At 38.3% G+C, this 26,133-nt stretch overlaps 2 long non-coding RNA genes and 1 other non-coding gene across 4 annotated transcripts in view; 2 read left to right on the plus strand and 1 right to left on the minus strand.

Moving 5' to 3' along the window:
• LOC140669246 (uncharacterized) overlaps window positions 1–9,487 on the minus strand; it is an 81,679-nt gene extending 72,192 nt beyond the window's left edge. The window contains exon 1 of the long non-coding RNA XR_012047319.1: window positions 9,362–9,487. This is a non-coding gene — a long non-coding RNA (uncharacterized lncRNA). The remainder of the gene's footprint in view (window positions 1–9,361) is intronic.
• A 1,518-nt stretch (window positions 9,488–11,005) lies between these two features.
• Window positions 11,006–25,121, plus strand: LOC140669456 (uncharacterized). Of its 2 annotated transcripts, none has more exons than XR_012047343.1 (4): window positions 11,006–11,188; window positions 11,695–11,976; window positions 22,985–23,274; window positions 23,604–25,121. It is a non-coding gene; the product is annotated as an uncharacterized lncRNA (long non-coding RNA). The 2 variants fall into 2 exon arrangements; XR_012047344.1 differs by having other exon boundaries at window positions 22,989–23,274.
• Window positions 25,122–25,767: 646 nt separating this feature from the next.
• Window positions 25,768–25,849, plus strand: Trnal-aag (transfer RNA leucine (anticodon AAG)). Its single transcript has one exon. It is a non-coding gene; the product is annotated as a tRNA-Leu (tRNA).
• The last annotated feature ends 284 nt before the right edge of the window (window positions 25,850–26,133 follow it).

Genomic DNA, 26,133 nt, shown 5'->3' on the forward strand with positions numbered 1-26,133 from the left:
TGCGAATCGGAAACGCTCACGATTAGAAGTTGCATGAAGGATAAAGCAGTAAACGCGCGCACGTATACAAAAGCGTAGTTGTAAATCTGTATAGTTTGTTTCTAAACAAAGATCAAATGTGAATAAAATATTGTGCGACGTGTAGATATATTATATTTATCATTAACGACTTAACTAAATTCGAAGACAAAGAAAGAGAGAAAAAGAGAAAAGAAAAAGGAAAGATGTGTGTAAATTATTACCAATATTAATTTTTATTTTAATAAATCTTTAAACACGATCTATTAAACAATAGTCTTTAAGCAGAATAAAATACCGATATTTAACTAATATCATTTTTCTAAATAATATATTAACTTTTCACATAATAATAATACAAAATATAAAACTGTAAGATAAGATGGCAATTAAATTCTCAATCTCACAATATATCAAGCTTGCTTTATACAGATTTTTACAAGAGGAGAAAGAGAAATGAACACTCTCTACCTCTTTCTTTTCTCGACACGGATTCGCGAGTTGCGAAAGGGAAACGGAAGAAAGAAGAGAGAGGGGCTGCCGCGACCTATCTAATTTTTAACGCCGATCGTTTCACCTCGAAATATCGACGACGTCGCTGCGAAGAAGAACGTCGAACGCTGGATATAAAACAAGTTGAAAGATAAATCGCGGGAGTCGATGTGAAAAGGGGTTCCTTTTATTTCCCTTAGCCGTGATCACCCCCGTGACGGTCGTCACCATCGTCGTCGTCGTCGTCATCGGTCGGCAGTGCTCGAGACAAAGATTGAAAAGCAGGAAGAAGAAGGAGAGAAAAAGAGAGCTCTCGCACAGCTTTATTTGGCGCCCTTTTTTTTTCACATCTCGACTCTTATCCGACAGCATCTCGTCTTCGCTCCAGCTTCTTCCCCTCCTCATCGTCGTCGTCGTCGTCGTCATCGTCGTCGTCGTCGTCGTCGTCGTCGTCGTCGTCGTCGTCACTGGGAGCTCGACTATAAAATATTTGCTTTGGTAATGAGGCCACGGTTGAGCAACGCCCGTGGGTGCACCCTGGGTGAAGGGTAGGATTCGAAGTGCAAATAGGAGAATAGGAGGGATTTGAATTATCGTGACACCTCTGCGCTCCGACTGCGCTACGCTCTTCCGTACTCTGGCACACGATCCAGCCGATAGCCTCTGCCAAGAGAGCTTGCGAGAGCAATCGCTGTGAACCGAATGTATGCGAAACGAACTCGAGAGACGTGCACGTCGTTAGTAGGTTACTAAACATGCCAACGAAAGGGCGAAAGTGAGGCGAAAAATTCGAGTTTAAAGAGAAAAAAGTACTACTTTATAGAGGTTCTTTATCAGAGATATTTGCAAAGAGTCTAATATAATATAAATTTTGACAGAATTAATATCTATTTTTTAATAGTGTAAAAGAAAATATATAATAATCTATTTAATCAATTTGAAAGATAAAATAAATGGTTTTAATAACTCTCGTTATTTCTTAAAAGAAACATTTATATTAATTGCTCTACAAATTATTTCTCTCTATTTCTTTCTCAAGAATGTACAACAATTAGTCTTACAATATCATCACGATAATTTAATCGAGATAAAAACGAACTCACGAATTATATATTAATTACAGCCACGTGTAAATAGTGCAACAATAGCTATATCTATTTACACACCAAGAATCAATCGCATTGGATCTCCGAGACGAGAAGTCCGTATCGTAAACGTCGTTCGCTGTTCTGTCTCGAGAGAGAAAGAAGAGATCGAGCGGAATCGTTGCAGCGCGTTAACACACAATGCCGTAACGAGCTAATCACGATATCAAATTCTTTGCCTGTCAGCGCGGCATTTTGATGCTAAGATATCCGGGCGTCGTGGCCGGTAGGGGGTCCGACCTGTAGAAAAACGCCGGATGACCGATTATGATGAAGCGATTCCTCGCGAGCGGGAGAGATAGAGGAGGGGAAGAGAGGGAGAAGGCCAGGACGAAGGCTGTCCCGATATATACCTCCGGACGTACCACCTCGAATAATTGAAACACGCAATCTTGTAGTTACGATAATGCATCTGCCCGCGCGCCGACGAGACAGCCCCGCTGTCGTCGTCGTTGTTGTCGTCGTCGTTGTTGTCGTCGTCGACGAAAACCCCAAGCTTATCTCGCTTCACCCGTGATTTTTCTCATTAATCCTGCATCATTCGCGTTGAGCTTGTTGAGTTTATTTTTTTTTTCCCTAACTATTCTATATTACTAATTGTAAGTACTGTTTTTATAGAAGAGATAATATAAAGAAATTTTAATATTTATATATAAATTTATATAGAAATGTTTAGATGCGCTCTTTTTTTCTACGAGTAGACCAAGTACTCGGGAATTGTTAGATAAAGAATCAAATATGCAGATTATATCTTTCAGATAACAGGATCGGTATGCGAGAAACAATATACAATAAACGATAGACGATACATCGCGATCAGTATTTACAGTGCGATAAAATCCCGCAGTGGTATTGCTAGAATAGTGTGCGTGAATCATGTCGCTTCTGATCAGCTGAACCGCCCGTGATCTCCTCTCGATCGAATCTCCACAGCCTCGAGCAGTCGTCGAGATACACTTGGTTCTACAAATTACTCCAAAGCCATTCGTGTGGTATTTGTTTTCGCATACAATCCAGGACAACCGTGAACCGAAATCAATTGTAATCTCTGCGTGTAATTTCAATCAATCCCGATACGTGTCGAATCTTCAAACAAATTCCCGACGACGCTGCTCGCGGTGTTGTTCTGTTATGGGATTGTCGGTTCTCGATTGTACAAGACCGCGTACACGGGGATCATCACGGTTGCGTCCAAAGATGAAGAGTCCCAGGTACGTGCAACGAGGGATCCCGGTGCCCCGTGTCAGATCGATCATACATCGGCCACGTCGAAGCAAACCCCCGCTGGGAGCCGGGACCCGGGACAACTAGCACCGCAATCGGTTTCCCCCGCTTGAAGGAACGCATTCGCGTCCCTCTCTCCGACCGCGTTTAGTTCCCCACACATACATACGTACGTGCACACGTAGCCGTTACCCCCATGCGCGCTCGATATGTTACAATAAAAGTACTATCCTAGCGCCGACACGTGATGACTCCATCGGACGGAGAGCGGTCCATCGTCCTGGCTCCTTTCTGAGAATCACGCGTCTCTGCTTCGCGTCTCGAGCACGTTGCACCAGTCATCGTCGGAACGTCCTCGACATGTTATTCTCCTCTCCCCCTTGATACCTCCCCTCTCGTTCCATCACTCGACCGGCTATTCGCGGCTGGCAAACTACGGTCGATCTCCCTCCTCGAGGAAGAGGGGAAAAGCGCCTACGCTCTACGGCACTGTTGCCTTCGAAAGAGATCGAACTGGCGCGAAATGGATCTGGCAGTTGGAGACGTAGAGCTTTAACGTTCGTTTTTTTTTTTTTTTTTTTTTTTTTCAACTTATTGATAGTATCGAAGACAATTCTCGCGCGCGTAGCGAATCCTTCGGTCGATATCTCGACGGCGTTGGACGATGGTAATTTGACGAAGATACGAGGCGTTCCGCAATTACCTTCCTTCGTTGGAGAAGAGAAAGATTGACACATTAATTACAAAAGATAATCAATATTACTGATGTTGGTATATCTTTAAAACCCGAGAGAATATTACGCGTGCATATACAATTAGAAAACTTGACTAAAAACTTTTTGTTATCTGTGAAATCGCAAATGTTGAGCTGAATATTTTATTTTTAGTATTACATATTTCTATGTGCGAAAAAAGTATTGTATTAAATATTCGCAAATAATTATTAAATATTTATTTAATTTTTTCTCTTAAGTAAATAATGAGAATAAATGATAAACAATATATCATAATTTAATGATAAAATACACACAATAATATTTTTTTTCCTTTTAAGTGTTTCAATAGAAAGTTTAAATATATCTCATTATTTTTAATAAAAATGCAGAATTAACATATACGAGAGCTTCCTCTAACACGTTCTCCTTATAAATCATATCAATATATTGTCGATGAAACGAATAATTTGACGTAGCAATCGCGCACACGATCTAATGAGTATGCAACGCGCTGGTCGAGTAAGCTTTTTTGCTAGCCAGCACTTTGATGTGCACGAACTCACGTTCTCGATCTCATGCAAATTAGATCCGATGCGAATCGCGTTTCTGGCCGAACATTGCTCGATCCCTGCCAACCGAGCAATTTCGTCGATCCAAGATCTGCGCTCGCGAATTTAGCCAACATTTTCACACCGCAATTGCCGTTGCTTTATCACGCGAGAAAGAAATATCTCTATCAAATATTTATTATCGCGTCGCGTATTCGGTGCCGGTATCGACTGCGATTCGTTCGTATTTCATCGACGCCTTCGACCCCGTATAGTTGCACGTGGCGGAGATTACAGGGTGCGCCACCCTTACGCAAGTCAACGAGTCTCTCTTCTGCTTCTCTTCCACCCTGTCTCTCTCTCTCTCTCTCTCTCTCTCTCTCTCTCTCTCACACACTCTCTTTCTCTGTGAAAGATTATTTAAATTTGCCACGCGCAACCGAAGATTTTCGTCTTTTCCCTCGCGAAATTATCCTTCAGACGCCTGTGCTTTGTTTCGAAAATCGACGCGCTACGTGATTCTAATGTCTGATTAACAAAGAATATACATCTCTCAGTTATTGATTACTATTATAATTAGGCATAATTCTTAACTATAAATTAAAGAATAATAATCATTCAATCGTGCGAATTTGTGCAAAGATCGTATATTTCAATTAATACGTTATCTTTCTTTCTTCAATATTATAAATTGATTTTTTTTTCAATGTAAATTACGAATATATATATAATATATATATATATATATATATAATTTTTAATATAAATTAGTCGCAGAGACGGACTTTGTCGACTTTTTAAGCAACGACAAAGGATCGAATCTTACTAACGAGAGAAACAGTTTCTAAGTATCAATTCGGCGAATTAAAAAGCAGAAGAAATGAATGAATCATTCTTTTCGCAACTCTCAATCAGAAGATATACGAATGCTGTCATTGTATTGTAATCATAATGTTGTTCTCTCTCTCTCTCTCTCTCTCTCTCTCTCTCTATCTCTGTCTCTCGTATAATAGTTATTAAATAACTCTAATTTAATATTTTCTTCGACTAGAAAACATAAATTATATTTCTAATAATTCATTATACATACAAACATGTATGTAGCAATAAACATAGACGAGAGATTATGTTCCATTTGTGGTTCAGTCTTTTTTCGCTAGCTAGAGAATAACCACAAACTTCAAAAAAATCATTTCTAGTTTCATATTTTTCAATAACTTACTTAATATTTTTATAATAATTATTTTATAGTTTTTTAACTATTCCGAGATAATCCTTTAAAATATCGAAAAAATTATATTAAATTATCTTTATATTATAATATATTAGACGAAAATAAAATACACACTTATGCATAAACGCATAAAGGAACGTGTATTTATTTATTAAATTATATATTAATTTAACACAACGTATCAATATACCGCGTAAAATGTCCATCTTAAAAATAAAAATGACAAGCTAAAATTCTAATGAATCGCAAATAAGACATTATCATCATTTATACTCATTACTAAGAGGTAAATAATTTACATCTTTTAATCGAAGAAAATATTAAACCTGAAGATTTATAGGAAAAAAAAATCACGTCTTTCCAAATCCTTTCCAGCATTCGCATCGAACGACGTTGAAACTCTCATCTTTCGCGCAAGCCGACGACGACGATGAGAACATCTTTAATTCCCGCTGGCCGGCGCCCATTTACTTTGCGGTCAGCACTTGCAATTGCAATGGGCCGCGCAAGTGAGTCCCTGATGCGTCCTGCGGTTGGACGTCATCACCGTAGCTCACGCGCCCTGACGCAGGATGCACCTACCCTGTGGGACCTTCTAATATTCGAAATTGCTCGTCCTGGCATGTTTATTTGACGTCGGGGCTGCCGTAGAAAGTCGCCCGCCTCCCGATCCTCTCGCCCTCCCCCCCCCCCCAACCCTATCTTCCAATTTGCCGGCTGACATTTCTCAACTCCTTCCGCCGCGCGTCCCGTCGCGGTGTTCCTTTTTTCTCTTCCTATGTATCCGTCCTATGGGCTCCCCTTTCTACCATCGTCGCGGCGACGACGGCTCTCGTCGTCGGCTGAAGTGCCAACTGAGAAAAACGCGATAACGCTCCTGAACGAACGAGGCTATATATCGAGGTTGGTGCATCCAGCATCACACGGCCATTCTGGCTGCATCGCGATTACCTCGCGACACGTCTGATACACGTATAGCAGAAATAACTCATTCATCGTTTTTTTTTTTTTTTAGATAAAAATGCTTGATTTTAGAACGTCAACATTTCTACTTTAATATCATATAAGTAGAACAATATCGATGTGTTGTATGATTCTTCCAATCTTACTTTACATCGATTATAACCGAAAAGTAAAATGTCCGAGACAAACATTACTGAGCAGAAAGTTTCTAAAAAAGTTATTGCTATATATAAATTATGAATGATTTTGTACGGAGTTGTACGGTTACTCGACTACATGATATAAAATAAATGCATTCTGTCTGCCTACTAATTACTTGATCGTCGCAAATGATTAGTTACAAAAAGGGATAATACAGTTCTAAGCAACACGTAGAAACGTTTCTCTATTCATTTTTTTTTTTTCTTTTTTTTTACAAAAAGCACAGACGTACGCTCGCCTTTTTCTTACATCGCGAAAACAACAATAAAAAAAGAAATAATTGCCTGACTCGATTCGCATCTTAAGCAGCGCTGACGGGGAGGCGTTTCTCCAAGTTTTACATTAAAATGTAGGATACACTTGAACGTATAGGACAATGCACTTACGTCGTGCGGAACGACAACCGCAAAGCGCTCGTAACGTGGCGCATCCTTGCATTATGCATCGCGCGAACAAGCGGTGCGCGGCGCATCAATCTAAGACACGTCCGCCGGCGATAAATCGGATGATATATACAAAGAGGTGCAATGTTACATCGTGATATCGTCCAACAGATAATTACCAGAAATTGCGTTTTATAAAACCACTAGCGTCAGCTCGCTAATTATAGGTTCCTGCTTTTGTGCGCCGCCCGCTGTTCTCATGCAGATGAGGCTTCTAGGAATCGATGTTGAAAGCGAACCTTGTATACGATCCTAGAGATCGTTCAGTGTAAAAATATATTGCTATAAATAGCAGTAATTTTTTACGCTAGACTGTAATGCATTAGGCGCGAATAAATTCTCAGTCGGTCTTTTTAAGACGATTGAAGAATTGTGTACAATCATTATTGTTGATAATAACTATTCAATCTTCCTCCCTCTCTCTCTCTCTCTCTCTCTCTCAATATTCTTTTAAAAATCCTAATTGTAATAACACCTTCTTGTAAAAATGTATAGAAGAATATCAATCGAATGTGAAAAAATTTCAAATCTCGAGAAGATAATTTTTCAAATTTTATTTTATGAGAAACGTTGTCGAAGGAATATTTATAGTTTAAAAAAATAGAATAGAAAAAGAAAAGGAAGCATATAAGATATATGTATAAAAATATACAAATATTTATTACAATATTTGCCATTTTAATTTAAATCGAAGCGACGCTCGTTTCCGTGACGCAAACAGTCGTCGATCAAACGGACCGTGGGCGAACGACACCTTGCGTAATACATTTTTAATTCCGGTAGATGCATCGAGCCACGCTCGATATCACTGACGGATCTGTAACCGGATATCGCATAGGCACATCTCGGTCGTTAAGCCCCGCGCTTTTTGCGAGATGCCGTGCGATCCCTATCACTACAAATGAGCGCCATTTGCTCGCGCCCCGACGGTATAGAGATACGAATATACATTGGAATCAACAGTGCGAGCGAGACTCCTGGCCACGCGGCTTATATTCTCTGTAGCCTGTAGCGCTCGTGCATCGACAACGGGATCCTCGTAATTTACGATAGTGCACGAGCTGCGTAAAGTTCCCCATAAAGTTGGCGAGAGATTTGACTTCGCGTTTGTATATAATTCGATCGACTACATTAATTACATAACAATGTTCCTCGTGACAATATCAGGTTGCTCAGAAATAATACATTTGCTTGAGTGTGTGTAAAAAATTTTTTAACAAATTCATCAAATTGTTTCTTTTAGCAAGAATATTTTTTTAATGTTTATATTATGTTGATAATTGATTTTTTAAATAAATTTATTTAACTTGTAATAAGACTTATATTTGCTGAAAATGTCTATTTTTTCGATTTACAAAAGTGCAGAATTTATGCATTTTCCAAATACTTTATTTAAATGTATGTAGCACAATTTTTGTGCACGTATATAATTGTGGCAATTTTATATTATAGTAAAATATATTAATAATAATGTCACGTCTATATTGCGTTAACATAAGTTTCTATGCGAGACAACCATTGATATATTTCAATGATAAAATTTGTAAAATATTAGCCGATCAATTATTCTCTATTTCTATTTTCGATTGCTTAAAATTAATTTCAAAAAGGCTATAATTACCGGTTATCGATGCTCGACATCGGATATTCGTATTGCATTGGCAAACGACAAGGGTTCGTCCACACACACAATTTGCGCTTATTAATTCAAATTATCGCTGCCAAGTGGGTGTCCAACAGAGGATATTAAAACCTTTAACCTTTAGCAGGATGAATTATATCGAAGTTTGTCAGCTGACTTTCTCATAATTTTACGCTTTGTAAAAATACCCACTGAACAGCCTAATATTCAATCCGTATAAAATCGATCCGAGAGATTAATGATTAATGTATGCTTGAAAAATATATGTATATGACTTAACTTTTATCAGATTTTACTGAAAAATAGTAAATAAAATTTTAAACATACGAGACAATTTTGAATAATATTTACAAAATTTGAAAAATATATTTAATAATAATTTATATATTTAATCTGTTTTTAATAATAATTTATATATACTATGTTAATTTATTTTTTTATATATAACAAATATATTTAGATAAATATTTTTAAAAGACAAGAATCCTCCTTAAATTATTTTAAAATAAGAAAAAAATTATATATTTTTGAACAAAATTTATAAGCGTAAAAAATATAGATATTTCGCAATCCAATACTGTTTTACGATAAATTTTCCATCTGTAATTGACTCGAAAGGAATCGCTAGGTTATATCTTCTAAATTGTCCCGAGAACCCTTCTCGCTTGTCGTTAACAAGACATTACTTTTTCGAGGAATAGCATAGTCATAGTCGGAAAGCCAAAGCAGACTCACCAAACAATCGACCGCAATTGTCGTCGGAGCTTCCATCAGTCGAACTCCACCGATGAATGATGTATTCGTCCACGTTCACCGATCGTTGCAGGATCATATGGGTTGCAAGAGAAAACAGGCACTTAATCGATATATCACTAATATGGACGGAGGCACAGTTGCATCTCACACGCGTGACGTCTCAGCTGGCCAAAATCGCGCGATCCGTGATTCATCGCGACGCACACTCCATCTTCGCGAAATCCGTTCGACGATTATTTCCGGACGTTACCCCCGGCGGACGGGCCGCGATTTTCGACGGATTTTTCACGAGCGAAACGACTCCGACTGTTACGCGATTTTGTCACTAGGTCAGGTTACGCGGATTCGCGGCCACATTCCGATTTTTGGCTTGAAGTTCACTGCACTTTCACGTAATGCAGGCGATTATGGCGCACTCACACTGATGCAATACGCAATTTTTTTCTTTCATATCCATCATAATTTTATGAAATATAAATGAAGATAGACTGTAGCAAAATAAGGCAATTACGTACGTACTAATAGACTGAGGCACACGTTTTTTACTGTCTGGAGTAAATTGAAGTAATACAAGATATGATTCGTTTATGGGTGATAGACATTGTCCGATCGGTGATCGATCGCGAAGAACAAATTAGTCACATTAGCAAAATGAGCTCGATACTGTTCAATCCACGCGAGGTTTCAATACACTCGGCAAACACTTCCGCGCGAGCACTTTCGGCGAAATTCAATGAAATTTTTACGCGCGAGGCGGCGACTCGACTCGCGCCGATCGTATGACTTCGTCACGAAACACGTAATTGATGTACGGCGACTCGTTGTACTTTTTAGCTCGATTCCAGTGTAAACTAAATCCTGTATCAGATTATGTATTGATTAATAAGATTGAAATTGGATCGATCAGAACAAAGAAATTTTAGCTCCTTTTGTTCTGATTAATCAAATTTCGATCTTTACTCTTCAATTTTCAATGCATAGTCTAATATGGGTTTACAATTAATTACGTTAATCTCGACGTTTTTCATTGGACGTAACATAGATTAAAGTACGATATACATAGGTAAATTATACACTTATTTTTAATGCCAAATAATATTTATCGCGTAAGAATAATAATAATATCTATAATGCATATGTATAAATAAATAGAAATTATAGTATTTATTTATATATTTATTTATTGTTCATGAATTTATTTTTCTATACATATAATCGAAACTGCCTTTCGTTTAGAAACTATACATCTGACGCCATCTGGTGTGAAACGAACGAAACTATAGGCGAGTGTTCCGAAATGCATCGCTCTTATCAACGTTGCGGAGACGGCCGGAAGCTCATAAAGGTATACATCGCCAGCTGCGATGATAATAATAATAATAATGACAACGAAGAGAGTCGGATGCGGGACGCGTAGCAATGCCCGCCCAGGAACGCCCTCGAGTAGGCTATTGGCCCGATATCCCTAGCCCGGGAAAAGGCTGCCATGGCCGGCGCGACCGAACGAACGCGCCAATCGGAGCTCGCTCCCGGCAAAACAAAAGGTACGTAGTGCTTTTTCTCTTCTCTCTCGCATTCTCTCTCTCTCTCTCTCTCCCCCCCTCCCTCTCTCTCTCTCTTTCCGGGAGAGCGGATTCTCGCGAGACCGAACAAATGAATATCACGCGGGGCGAGAGAACCCCTAGGGGTGTCGCGCACCCGACAAGGAAGATCGTCGCCCGGATACTCGCCGATCGAGGGGCAAGAGACGAGAGGGTTCCCGAGTTTTTGATGTATTAAAACGCGGTCTCTACGTGACACCGAATGGTAAGTAGGCCTTTACACCGCACGATGATTTCAAGTCACGAGAAGTAGTCGTTCTCTTTCTCTCTCGCGCTTTACTTTATCATTATTATGAGTTTTTTAATAAAAAAATACACATAGCTACAATGTCATATGATTAACTATCAAGTAGAAAAATTTTCGAAATTTAAAGTTCTCTATATTCGATATAGCTAATTACGTTTACGATATTGCGTTTATCTGTTTTCTTGCTGAAAAGCTCTCTTAACATCATCGCCTTCTCATAAACATGATAAATATAGACTGCACTTTTTTTTTTTTTTTTTTTTTTTTTTTTTTTTGCTCTCTTAGCCTCAATGACGCATTAGAAATATTAGAGAAAGAGAGAGAGTGCGTTCAATGTTACGCTCTCTTCTTAATTTATGCATTAGACAGAGAAGGAAATACTGGTGTCAAGGCTTCCGTCCTCTTTTCAAGTTTCTTGATCGCAACGCGCAATCTATGTCTTGTTATGTCTATGCTTTTCACAGATATGGCAGCCGTTATTATCGCGCCGTCGCGCTCGATAAATTAGACGGTCCACTTGAGCGTGACCCGAGCGCCGCTACCGATCGTGGCCAACGATAAGATTTTGATCTATTTAAACGTACCCGTCTATATCTAGTACGTTTTATGCCACGCCGAGATATCGCCGGCATCTGGGGAGTTGCGTGCGGACAGCTGTGCCGAGGGTTGCTTTCGAGATTGCGTAAATATCGCACGTGTATGCAAATTGGCATCGTCTCACGTCTTGTATGTTACTGATTGTATATGTGAGTATACATATATGTATTTATATATTAATAGATATGTCTTATCTCTCGTAAAAAAATGTGTAATTGCATCTTTAGCGATGCAGCTTACCTACCTTAAGTCGATGACGCATTTTTAAAAATAAAACATTAGATTTGTTCGTGTTGTTTGCATTCTGCAGAATTTTTTTTTATATTTGAAATAAAATGGATGTATAATAGGCAATAATCAGAATTTCGGAATTTGGAAATCTTTTTAAATACGTGAGATATTTTAGAAACCATATTATGCACGGGTACAGTTAAGATTTACAGGTTGTCGGACATAAAAAAAAATATGTATTACCGCGTCAATAGTTATATTCTTATGGTGAATCTTTCTGTGAATGTATTAAACTATACGATTCCTTGTTTAGTGTGTGTCTACACCTTGAAGAATCTTGAATACTTACTTCAATATTTAACTATGATGAAAGGCAAGCAATTTTCTACTTAAGCTGTCTCGCGTGTAAACCGGACACACATGACAGATATCGTCAACACATTAAAATACGTCTTATACGGTCAATGGATAGGTCATTCCGTTGGACTTACCGGAACGGCTCTTTTTACTCCGCCGTTTCTCCGTAGTCAGCGCGCTTATTCTGTTTGTTTGTAGTCTCTCTTATTTAGCCGATAATCGTTCTTTTCCTCGAGACCTATAATTTGCGGTCCGATTGGGTGCCGGCGCGAGTCAATTAGGGACGGGCTCCAGAGACCGAAGCGACGAAATGGAGCGACGGTTGCAACCTCGTGCCCTCTCCGATCTTTATTTTCGAGCGTTTCAAAAGCGTCTCGTCACGTCCTGTCTGTATGCTTCCATTTTTCGACTCGATTTCGGCGGCAGTGCGCCAAAAAAACCGTCTACTTTGACGTATATCCTAATATAATATTTAATCCTTCCAGGCAAGAGTCTTCCGAAATCTGTCGAGATTATTTTTTTTATTTCTATATAATATTGCGGTTATTGATCGGAATTTGTATCGAATAAGAGTAACTTTCGCGTAAATTCATTTAGACAGAGAATATTTGCACTTGAAAGATTAAAAAATAGAATTAGCATAAGTCAAATATAGACAAGGTTTATTTTAGTACTATATTTAATAGGGTTTATTTCAAATTTTCATCGACACAAAAAAGTTATTTTATAATAATAATAGTAATTATTTGTACACCCGCAATTATCACATTAACATGCGCTATTTTCTTTACGCGTATAAAATTTAATCATTATTATTCGATCAGATATTAAATCAAATATATTTGTAATTGTGTGTGAATTATAGTCTCCAGAAAGGACTCTCGATTTCAATAGAAACCAAAAACGCTCGCATTCCAACGACTTTAAAAATATTATCATAGAATTTGTCTCGATATTTGAGCATTCTTAGTAGCGCACGAGCGAAAACTACCTGAATAACCCCTGCATAAATTTGTTCTCATACGCACGAAATCAGAAAAATCCATCTAGTAAGAATTTCTGGAAATAGATCTGGCAGATTATAGTCCGCAAAGATCGTGTTTTCATAGGACTTTCTTTCATGGTCAATATTATCGTTAGCACTCAACGTTTTCAGACATACTTATAGAACAATCCTTTACAATATTATCTTTTTACAAATGTCACGTACACATGTATACGATCAATCATTGAAACTAAATCTAACTTTACAATTTCTCCATTTAAACGAAAGATATCACGGATAAGGGATATTTTGCGCATAGATGAAATTGAAAATACATAGTTTCTGCGTTGGCAAAATCTTTATATGCAAAACAGCTGCGACATAGTCGTCCGGCAAATGCGGCGAAATGAACGTCGCGGGGACGCGGGGTGTGAAAATCAATTTGATAGACGAGCGTACGCGTGCCGAATTACCTCTACGTGATGTCGGGGCCGTTTCACCATTTTCGCCATTACATTAACGACGAGACGTACCGCGCCGCGCCGCGCTGCGCCGGCTCGACTTCCCGCGATGGTTACAGCCGTATCGTAATGCCAACGTTGGCGAACAATGGGGTAACATCGCGATCCCAGGCACGTCTCGATCCCGCGGCTCGGCCGGGATTCGAGAGGCGGTACGTTAATTAAGGTCCTGCGGAAGGTGGCCATTTTCCGAATTTGTACTTAACGGAACAGCGTGCGCGCCGTTCAACGAATAAAATTTCCAGAATCCGGTGCAAAATTAAAATAGAAGCAAATAAAATGTTAAAAACATTTTATCAAAAGTATTATATATACCATATTATACAATATTTATATATTTATATAGATACATTATATAGATAATTAAAGTAATACAATCTTTTTCCTTTTCTCTTTCATTATCATATTCTCAACTGTCGGATTAACAAGAAAATTAATCTCTTTCTAAATTTCTTCAATTTAATCAAAATGAGATATGATAGCACGTAGTTAATAAACAGCACTGTCGACTTTATCGCGTCTAGATGATTATTCGTTCAATTACGCAACCACGGTGTTCCAATTTCCCCTCCCTCAAATGGCTTATGTGCCTTCCCGGCTTCATTAAAAGTACGCACGGGATTTTGGTCGGATGGAAACGCCGATTAATCTTTTTTCGCGCTCGATATAATCCTCGATGGTGCGAGGCAATAATCCGGACCGCTGTCACCGTGTCCATGGGTCCTGGAACTCCATCCGACGGATGAGACGGATTACAGCTCGTACCAAATTAACCTTTGTCTCCTCTCTCGCAAGTTCCTCTTTACCTCCCCATCCTCCGACCGCGCTCGCGGCCGCCCCCGATGTCTCGGCTTTACACGAGAACTCACTCAACCGCGCGATAACTCAAAGCTAGAGAGAACTGCACGTTTGATGACACAACACAACAGGTGTCCACAGAATGTCCCGATACGGATCTACAGATCCTCCGGTTTTACCAGGGAACACGCCTGATCGAATCCATTTGCGACGTGGCTGATCCTCTCGTTTTGCCACTTCGCTGCTGTAGATCCTCTTTGTGCTTCTATATGAAGGGTGGGATTAAACTCGAATCGAAACGCGTGTGTGCTAACAAGTCAATTATTCGGCAATCGGCTTTTAATGATTTGCTATGATGATGCAGGTAATATAGAAATGAAACACAAAAAGGAATGATCTTAAAATGTCAATTAATATCGCAAGTAATGTTCTCAGACTTACATGAGAAAGTACGGGAATTACACAATATGAAGATAAAACAAGAATCGTAAAATTTCAAGTTATTAGATATATTTACATTTGACAAATCAAGTATTATAGTAATCGGTATAGAACATCGATTTTACAAATATATAAAGTAGTCATAGTCTAAGAATGATCAAAAATATTATATAATATAATATGTCAAAAAGTAAATTATGGAAAAATCTATTTGCATAGCATTATATCATTTGTAAAATAATAAGCAGTTTTTTAAATATATTTCTTTGTCATAATACAATATAATATTAAAAGAACAAAATTCAAAAAGAAAAATATGTCCATCCATCAATCGTTTTTCGCTTACAAAATGGCGTTTCCATCGCCGAAGGGTGGTACAGAGAGAGTGTACATTCCAACCCTCGCACCAACCCCTGAGCGATCCGAGGGGTTGCGAGCACGTAACGTTATGTAACCGTATACATGCCTAAGATCCTGGAGGGTTGGAAGGGAATCGGGCTTTGTCGCCTAGCCATGTGTCCCTAATGCGACTCCCGTGGGGGGTCATTTCTATTCTATTTCCCTTTCATGGGGTGTGCCGAGCGGACGACCCTACGTGCGGCCCTCTCTCCGCGCGCCGCCCTTATCGCTTATGGTAAACGCATCACGGAGAGACTCTCGTAAGGGTGCTCTCTGCAGATTGACGTAAAATCAATGAACGAAGTCAATGGGCCCCTTGTGTCGTTTATCCGGGGAGCGTAGAAGAGTATTATATGAGTTGTAACACCTCGTTCACCCGTGGATAACGCGCCTGTTAATCACGTACAGAAACAGCATGAACAGGCTTATGATTATACAAAAAATGCCTACGTTGTTGTTCCATTTTGCCGAATGTCAGAGAAAGCGCGCGATCTTGATTAATTAATTTTATCCAATGATTGTTTTTGAGATCAAAATTTTGGTGATAATGGAGAGAGAAAAAGAAAATATTAAATTAATAATAACTGACGTGTTGATTTATTTGATTTATTTGGCTCTGGACGCTCAAAAGTTTCTGGAAAATAATTCGATAAAAGAATGACAAAATTTACGCGATGAATAATTGCATGATCTAATTAATGAGCTGTCCTCGCATCTTTTTTACTTTGCTTTGACGTCTTTTGATTTGTAAAAAGAATAGTCCATATACATATATATTAGTTTTGTCATTTCAAAATATACATATCTAAAATTTCATAAAATTTAGGAATACAAAGAGAAGTAAGTAATAATTTATATAAATTATTATTTACAAGAAAAAGTTAATTCGTGAATCGAAAGGAAGATGTTAGTTGTTATGTGTAATTAAATTAAATAGAGTTAATAATTTAATTTTTTGGGAATTAGATACTAAAAAGTTTAGATACAAAAAAAACATTTGTCACAAATCATTTCATTACATACTAATCAATTTTTTGTTCTTAAAGTTGGGCATTTATTGTTGACGAGTTAAATCATATCGTCAAATTTCTACAGTTTAAATATTTGAGAACTTTAGTAGTAGATGGTAGTTATACGAGTATGATTCTCCATCGCGAGCACCATGAGAAACGATCGCAATCCTAACAGCCATTACGAAGAAACAGTTCTCCGATTACAGCAGCCGCGGGGCGTAATTCATCGCAATTAGCCGCAATAACGGGAAGCGACCGTACCAACGTTCAATGATGACATTAAATCGCGGTAGGCGACACTTGCGCGACGACGAAGAGACCTTCACCTCTTTTGACGACGCCTCAAGTTTAAATTGAATACCGTCAATTTCGAAAGTCACGCTGGCGGACCATGTGAGAGAGAAAAAAAAATCTCGTTTCGTAGACTAATTTCCGCGCCGGTTTTATTTATATCCATCGTGTGTGTAATCGACACTTGGCTACCGTGCGACGTAGTATAGGAGAATACGTTAAGCTCTCGCAGCCTGGGGCTCTCATAAAGAGTGGAAGAGTCATCGTCACTAACGAGATGCCGGACACTCGAAAGCCCGTCATTGACGTCCTCTTTCGAGGATATCTAGTCCCCCGCGACAGATAGTATCGCTGTTAAGATTCTCTCGGAAGGGACTTGCTGTATAACAAATATATATATATATATATATATATATATATATATATATATATATATATAGACCGCGCGATCGTTGCCATTAAATCGCGCGAATCTCTTTGAAATCCTCCACGGATCGTCTTTGATGCGCTGACGTATCGGTGAATGCCTTGACGTTCGATGTCAGCGCGATGGGCCTGAATTTATATAGCAAGAGTTATTTAGGTCGCGATAATTGTGACGTCAGCTGCTGGCAGGCGCGTTACGATACGATTTTGTATGAATGTAGAATACGCGTCCTTTCATGTGCCACCTGCGAGACGCAGGTATAAACTTAATATTATACCATATCCATTCATATATTTCTACTTAAGAAAAGGTACATATTAGAGTTTAATATGTGAAATAATAATATGACAGGGTATTACTGTCAATAAAATTTGATTTTTAAAACTAATGTCAAAAGATATTTTTTTACGAATATATAATAGAATTTAATCCCAATTATTCGTTATACTTGCAATGTTGCAAAAATTTTACATTGATCCTTGATTCTGTTGTTTCATCTCTAATATTTTTTTCCGTAATGTTGAAATCGTACAATAACTTTCCATCACATAGAATCGGAAATCACAGGGGCTGGTGTTGCTCGCGTCTCCGCCGTGCGAAAAATCCATCGTGCAACTCGACACACAATTACAACATAAAACATTTCTAATTCACTCTCTTCGGAGAACGGACCTCTCTCTCTCTTCCCTCCCTCTCTCCCTCCCTCCCTCCCTCTTTTTCCAAACGTTCGCTCGCGTTTACGTTCGCAGAGACACGGAACGAACGATCTCTCTCGAGAATCGGGCACCTCCGTTCTCGACGTGAAGCGGAGATCAGGTCGCGAGCGCGTTAACGGGAGTTTTCCGCGGAAACGAAATAAAAATGACGGCGCGAAATGTTCTCTTCCGAACAGGTAATTCCCAGCATTTCACCCTCCCTCCCCTTTGCTCTCCTCCTCGCGTCCTATCGCTGCTCACCCTCGTCTTTCTTCCTCCCGTCTCTCCTCTCCCTCCCGGAACGAGCGAGCAACAACAACGGGGCACTCTCTCACCCCTATTGGCGCCGACCATTGGCAACCCCCCCGCGAGCAGAGCAGTTCTCGGTGGCGAACGGTTGTCGAACGGATTGCTTTTTGTTCCGCGCCTCCGTGTCCCGTCCTTTGTTTCCGTGAGTCGCCGTGCCGTGAGGAAATGACAAACAAATGAGCACCGTTGTGTATAACGGCCACCGGCCACCCCCGCGTCGTCATGGCGATGCGACGTGACGATCGACGTTTTTAACTCGTCGCTGCCGGCGGATACGCCGGCCTCTTGGTGCGCACGATCGACGCACGATGTGCGACAAATGTGCAACGCGATCCGTAGAGAAAAAGTCACTTTTATCTCTCAATCAAATCTTACATTTACATGTCATTAACAGTCGCACACGATTGGTTATTTTAATGCTAAATAACTTTTCGCAGATTATTATACAACTTTTCATTGTTTTATTTTAATAATAAAAAGTTAAGATTTATTACGCGCCCCTATAATCTTGACACATCAGTCTTCCGAAATCTAGTTTGACATTTTACTCGTCAGAATTGCAAGGTATATCTGTACGAAATTATTGTTCTTGCAGAAAATATAATAATAATATTTTTCATCAGCAAATCAATTCATGAAAACGAATTTTAGAAATCTTAAATGGTCGTGGATGAGTGATTAAAGATATAGTAACATAATTTAAAGATTTTCGCCAACATAATCACAAAATTTAACCTTCTTATTTAATATTATTTTTTTCCTATATTACAATTTATATTAAATATTATTAATAAAAATGATATATATCCATCAAATATTAACAAATCGGGTTTAGTCAACGATTCATACAGACTACATTTATACAGTAATACATTTGGTAAAAAAATTAAAATAAACGAGCATGCCGAAGAGAAGCGTGTATTTGCGCGAATCATTTTCTTTGAAAGCAAAAATTTTCGTCACACATTAGAACGCCGGGAGCTTTTGTATCAGAAACAAAATGGCGTTTCCACCATGCTTTTCCGAGAGAAAGAGGCGATAACGCGCGTATATACGGCGGGGGTTGCTCGGTCACGGGGGTCGATCGTGTATGTGCCATTCAAAGTCGATGAAGAGGTGAGCCGTGGTGTTTTCGCCGGCTGGACCTCGTAACTATCGATTGTGCTTCAAAGTCGATTGTGTCCCCATTATGTACGCAAGAAGGGGAGAAAGAAGACGCGGGGTAACACGGCAATGGGCGACGAGGGAGGAAGGACGAAGGGGTGACTGTATTCCGGACGTCGGTAGAGGGGCGGGAGAAAGAGAGATGATAGAGACAGGGACACCCCTAAAGTGTACGGGTCGTCCAATTGACTCCGCCATATTGAGTTTGGTTCTATGGGCTCTCGAGCACACAGGCTCTTGGAATTGAGACACATTATACGAAGGTCCGTCCTTCACGGAAGGCGCTTCTAGCTTTGGTAATTTCGTTACGGGGTTTCTACGTGAGCAAAATCCAAACGGCCCGAAGGTATATCACCCGGCGGCTTCCGCCTTCGGCGTTATCTACCAGTCCGATGCTCGAGTGTCGATACGGCTAATTAATCGTACACCACTTCGCCCTTGGAAATGTCAGCGGAAAAATTAATTATCGTACGCGAAGAAAATTACTGTTCTACGAAATTGAAGGAAAAATTATTGCGTTACGTTTGGATATTGATATAGTTATTCCGATATAGATGAAACATTAATATGATGTAATTTAGGTTATTTTAATTAACGAAAAAAACAATACTCTTTAATTGATTTATTTTAATAATGCTTAAAAAATTTTTTTAATAGTAATATTATTTTATATTGATATTTTGCCTCTCTAGACACATAATCTTTGCAAGTGCAAATTAAAGTAAATATCTTATTCTTGCAAATCAGGATACTACGCATAATTTTAGCACTCCAGGTATCCGAACAGTCCCGAACCCCCGACCGCGATATGTATCAAATTATCCTTATAATAGAAAATAGCGGCAACATTACACCTACCAGGTGTCGTGCTACGAGGCGCCAAAAACGGTGCTCGCCATAAGAATAGCGCGGTGAATAACAATGCATCTTTGCTGCACACAATAATGCCGACACAATGCTCGTTTCTGACTACAATAGGTGTTGCTTTAATGGGAGTCCGGTTGCAACGGGGTTCCTGTTGAAACCACCTTCGCTGTACGATTTTCCCGTGCGTGTAAACAGCATTCGCGATCTCTCTGTCTCCCATCGGATCGTTCTACGAAAAGAATACGTCTTACTGCTTGTAACGTCAAGATTTCGAAACGTGAAACGGCCAAGTAGCGTGATGCTCTCACACAAGATCGTTTTACTTGCCAGAAAACTCGATCTATCGCAAATGTCCATCCTGTAACAGAAAGAAACTCGAATAAATATCTTGTCCGAGAAGATTGTGTAACTAGTGAATAACGAAAGAGACACTGGCAATATACACTTAAGAAACATAGTAGAAAAGAGAAACTCTTTTCTTGGCGAAAAAGTTGAAAACAAACATGAATGAATCTCGAGTCGCACGTAGTTTCACTGTATTTATAATATTACAAGGTTTGAATTAAATTACAATTTTAGCCTGCAATATCATCGCGCATGTCGCGTTTTACAAAGTTACTCTCATCGTTTATACAGCATATTATGTAGAAATATTTCCGACGTGTCAAAACATGCACGATGTTCTCTAGCAATTGATCGATGAAATATGTTTCTGCATCATTCAATGTTTACTCGATCAGAACGAGATAGTAGTAGACGCATTCACAGATGAAAGATCGGCCGTTAGACTCGCTTGCTTGCACTGTAAGGAAGTGCGCTGGGACGCAAATCAAAATGCAGTCGCTACCGAAAGGACACTCCAACGGCTGGAGGGTCCTTTGCTATTACTGTGAAGGACTTCGCAGTGCTTGACGAATCACTCACTAATTGCGTTCGTGACATGGTCCAGAACTAACAAACGGTTCCTTCGCGTGGAATATAATGATTTTTTTGTCCCCGTGTGCATTTTGTCGATATGCGCCGACAAAATCGGCGCAATGACATACGTACAAATATAAAGAAAAAGAGATAACATATGCATGTGATTAATCCGATATTTATTTTTTCTAATCTACTTAATCTGATATATCTATAAATTACTATAGAATTGTTAGCATTTTTTTAAGTAATACCCACGCATGCACACATGCACACGCGCGTAATACACCCGATTATTGATTAATATTAAATACATGTTAATCGAATAAAATTCAAAATTTATCTAATAGAATTTGCAAACAATTAAAAAGCTATGATGCACGTTTTGAATAAATCAGAATCTCTCTTTTGTTATTATTCCCTATTATCCTAATGATGGATAATCATAAGACTCTCCTTGAGAGACTCATTACGAATCAAGGACCCCTTAATGGCTCCTATGAAACTCATTGGCCATTTAACGCCGAGGACACGCCGCGACGTTGAATGATTGACAGGTTCGGGAGCGAATTTTCTCGTCAACCCCATTCTATCTTACACTTTATAATTGAAATTTGTATATATAATAATTTTCTGCAAACACAACAATTTTATGTAAAACATGCTATAAATTCTCTCATATGCATTCTTATATACATATGTATTTCTGTAACTGCAGTAAATTACATTTAATTTTTTTTTTTTTTCTTTAAATTCTTTGACAACTCTGGACGATCACGCGGACGATAAAAAAACTATACAATATTAATATTGTATCCATTATATTAATTTTAATCTTAAATTTGTATTACTATTATAAATTTAATTTATGCCAAAAGTTAATATGTAGATAATATAACAGTTTTATTAATACGGCATCATATACGCGATACGTGCGTAAGTTTTAACAATGACAGTCTCTCCATACTTGCGTACGTACGGTCGACACCCTTTACACGTTCCCCTTGCGGAAACGCGACGTCTCCATGGTTACAACATTGAAACCCCGCTGGGGGATGACAAAATGGAGAGGCGCAATACTCGGCCTGACAAAAGCGAAGTAGAATCGAAGAACGCCGTCGACTACGTGCACCCGTATTTGAAAGGTCGATTTCTATATACAAAGTGCTCCACGTAATCGCACTTTGCTGATAATGTACTCGCTGATAATTAAAGTCATCCTATAGCACAGCAATGTAGCACTTTAACAAATCAATTCAAGAATTCGATTTTTTTCAAACAGTTATCAATCTTTAATGATGTGTCAATTAATATTTTTTTAAATCTGCATGAATACTCATATGTCTGCATAATAGTATACAATTTTAATAATACAAAAATAATATAAATTATTTCTATTAAGCTAATAATTTTCCAATCATGCAGCTAAACTAATTATTATTTCATAAGCAACTATTTTTTGCGCAATATATTTTAATTTATATTATAATTTACTGATATTGAGATATTGAATATATAATATTAAAAATATAAAACATATAAGAATATAAAACCAAAATTAAATGAGGTAGCAAATTAAGAGATAACAATACACAATATGAATATGTATATTATAATATAATAAGTATATTATAATATATGACAATTCTGAGATACCTCTTTTTTCTCTTTCTTCTTCTCTCTCTCTCTCTCTCTCTCTCTCTCTCTCTTAAAATTAATATTCAATATTATATTTTCAAAGTTAGGCTTGAAAAGAAGAGGCCAAAGGAATATATTTACGGCGCAATCGTATTTCGCACTGCCGACAATTCAAGCCAGGTGAAGGTGAAGATCACATCGTGATTCACCCGATCTCCCGATGGTACCCGCATTGACATTATCTGTCATCAGAGAGGCTATACGAATCACGACTACGCACGAAACGCGAAATGTCACGTTCCTTGACGTCCACCCTAACCGGAACAATCCGAACGATCTACACGTTTCAACGATATGATCATCCCTTTCTATCTCTCTTTTGACAATAATAAAGTATAAAAATAGACGCTTTTATCTCTATTAAAAGTATATAAAAATTATAATAATATACAAATTATAATTCTTCTTATATAATATTATTTTTATACAAAATTTATATGATTAAAAAAATGATATAAATGAAATTTATGCTTAAAAAATATTCTGGCAAAGAGAGTGCAATTATTTTCTCTAAGTCATTTTCATTATTTTTTAATTATATTATACTGTTAAATTATATTATACGTTGTGCTAGTTATTAATTTTTCAAATAATGTTAACGTACAATAGTTAAAATTTAAATTATTATATAATATTTTAACATATAAAAATTATATTTATAGGATGCGTTCGATAACAACGTTGTATGAAGACTAAATATGACAAACTGTCAGAAAGCGAGAAAAGTCTTCTTGGTGGCTGATAAACAAAGGAGGATAAAATGGCTACCCGTGGTGTAAAAGCAGATAGTCTAATCCCGGATGAGACGACGGCGGATGTGCGACGACGATGGTGACGGAGACGAAGGTGGAAGCGAGAGACGGTGCAGACACATCTCTCGGATTACGTCTTAACAAGCTCCACGACGTTCATTTGTCTTATCCGTTGCTGCTAATGCGACAGCAGCTGTTGAAATGATTAATTCGGCGCGAGGACGCCGTCTCGTTCCGTTCCGTTCGAGCACTCGATTTTGTCGTCGCAGATGTGTCGCGGTTAATCAGCGCATTTCAGTTAATCACCGTCGCTACGAAATACAAAGCCGAATAACGTTCGAATCTAAATAGAAATGTGGCTTGCCGTTTGTAAAATCGATGCAACAATAATTTAGAGGGCATATATCGATAAAGAATTTGTTCTCTAAACAATCTACCAACAATCTACACATTTGACATAGAATGTTTTTATCTGCGTCAAGTCTAACTGATAGATCTCGAATCCAGTTTGACATGTACCTTATCGGCACACATGTTCAAAAGATGTTTATAGGAGATCCATAGAATGTTATTAAAACATATTTTAATATCCTGTGAATCTTTTATGGACATCTTTTGAACATGTGTGCTGATAGGGTATGTGTGTACGTTTTAAGAAAATTAATCGATCTAATACAATCTAATCCTAAACTGTAGTGACAATTGCATAATCGTGATTAAATTCAGCGCGCAAGGTGTGTCACCGCACGATCGCTCATTGTTTATAAGAGAAACCCTATGTGTGACTGCTCGCACTCTGTTCAAACAAATAGAAGCGAGCGCGCGCGATCTAATTGGATTAATTTTCAATTTGTCGGGGCCACCTGTCGTCGCGGTGCACCGATCGCGCGTGTCGATCGATGACTAATCCGCGAGAACGAGAACCCACGCGCGACTTCGATCCAAGCGCAGTCGGGGCCGATTATTAAAGTTGCGCGAGAGAACAAAGAAGCGCGGAACGACAATTGTGCCTCATCGGTGCGGATATAGAGTTACAGGCGCGCGAGAAAATGAGCGGCGAATATTAAGCTGGCGTAGCAAAATGGCCGACGGGCGAGAGAAAAAAAATAGGGACGCACTAGTCTCTCTTTCTCTCGCTTGTCATACGACAAGCAGAGGAGACGCGTAACGAACACTCGGTTCCACACACTCCGTTCGGGTTACGACGTGACATGGGTCGAAATTTTGCCGCGTCGCAAACGCATGCGCGACGCGCGCCGATCGAAAGCCCCGCCCGGTCATTCTGCCTTTGTTTAATTCACGCGGTATCTACGCCCACGATAACAGTGGTGTAACTAGAGGATCTTGTAAAACTTGTAAGAGGAATGCTTATATAAGAGTGTAACTCTAAAAACTAAATTTAAGAAAAAAAAATAAGGATAATTTAAAACAAGAATTCAAATTTATGATTTTAGACAAAGATTCACTATTTGAATGTTGAATAAAGAAGTTATCTAAACTCTTTACGACAATCAAGTCATGTCATTTTACATTCTTCAGTATATGTATATATAAATGCTTTGTGTATAACATTATAAAATTCATACATTAGAAATAAATATCGCAACATTAATGCTATCAAATATACAAATTGAAATGTTATTGAAAGCAAAGTCTGTTGAAGGCATTCTCTCTTTGTTACATTATTATCTATAACACGACTAATAATATAACTTATAATTAATGAGCTTTCTAATCATTTCTAATTAAATGAAAGAATCAATTGTATTTTCTTGACACTGATTGTTTATAAACCTACTTTAGAGTTATTTTTACATCGATTGTTTTACCAATTCTCGAGTAGACGTTCTCTGACATGTAGAAATGTGAGAAAACTTATATAATTTCACAAATTGAAGAATTTCATTACAGAAATGAGATAAAAGCTTATAATTTGTGATCTTGTTTTGCTATATATTTAAAACAAAGCGTACGAATTACTGATTTGTTTCATTTCTTTATTGAATTCTTAATTAGAAAATAATTGCGATAGACATATACGAAAATAGAACTACGGAGTAACTGTACAACAACTGGTAGCGTGGCCGAGCGGTCTAAGGCGCTGGTTTAAGGCACCAGTCTCTTCGGAGGCGTGGGTTCGAATCCCACCGCTGCCAATCTTTTTGCCCCGATTTCGCGAAAATCTATATTTGAGGCAGAAAGATTAATGCTTTTAGTTTGAAATATTGACACAATATTCATTTTAATTCATTGCTTTATGATTATCTTTTGTCGATAAATAAGTACACTACAGATAGTGTCGATAATTGTTACCTTAGATTATCTGTTGTTACTAAAGCATGTTATGATACTTATCTGCATATAAACTGCGCCGATAAAACGAAATTTAATATATGTGTGTAAGCTGAAAAAATGCAATATTGAATAGATTTAAATAATA

Source organism: Anoplolepis gracilipes, chromosome 9, assembly GCF_047496725.1.
Source record: "Anoplolepis gracilipes chromosome 9, ASM4749672v1, whole genome shotgun sequence".
Lineage (NCBI taxonomy): Eukaryota > Metazoa > Arthropoda > Insecta > Hymenoptera > Formicidae > Anoplolepis > Anoplolepis gracilipes.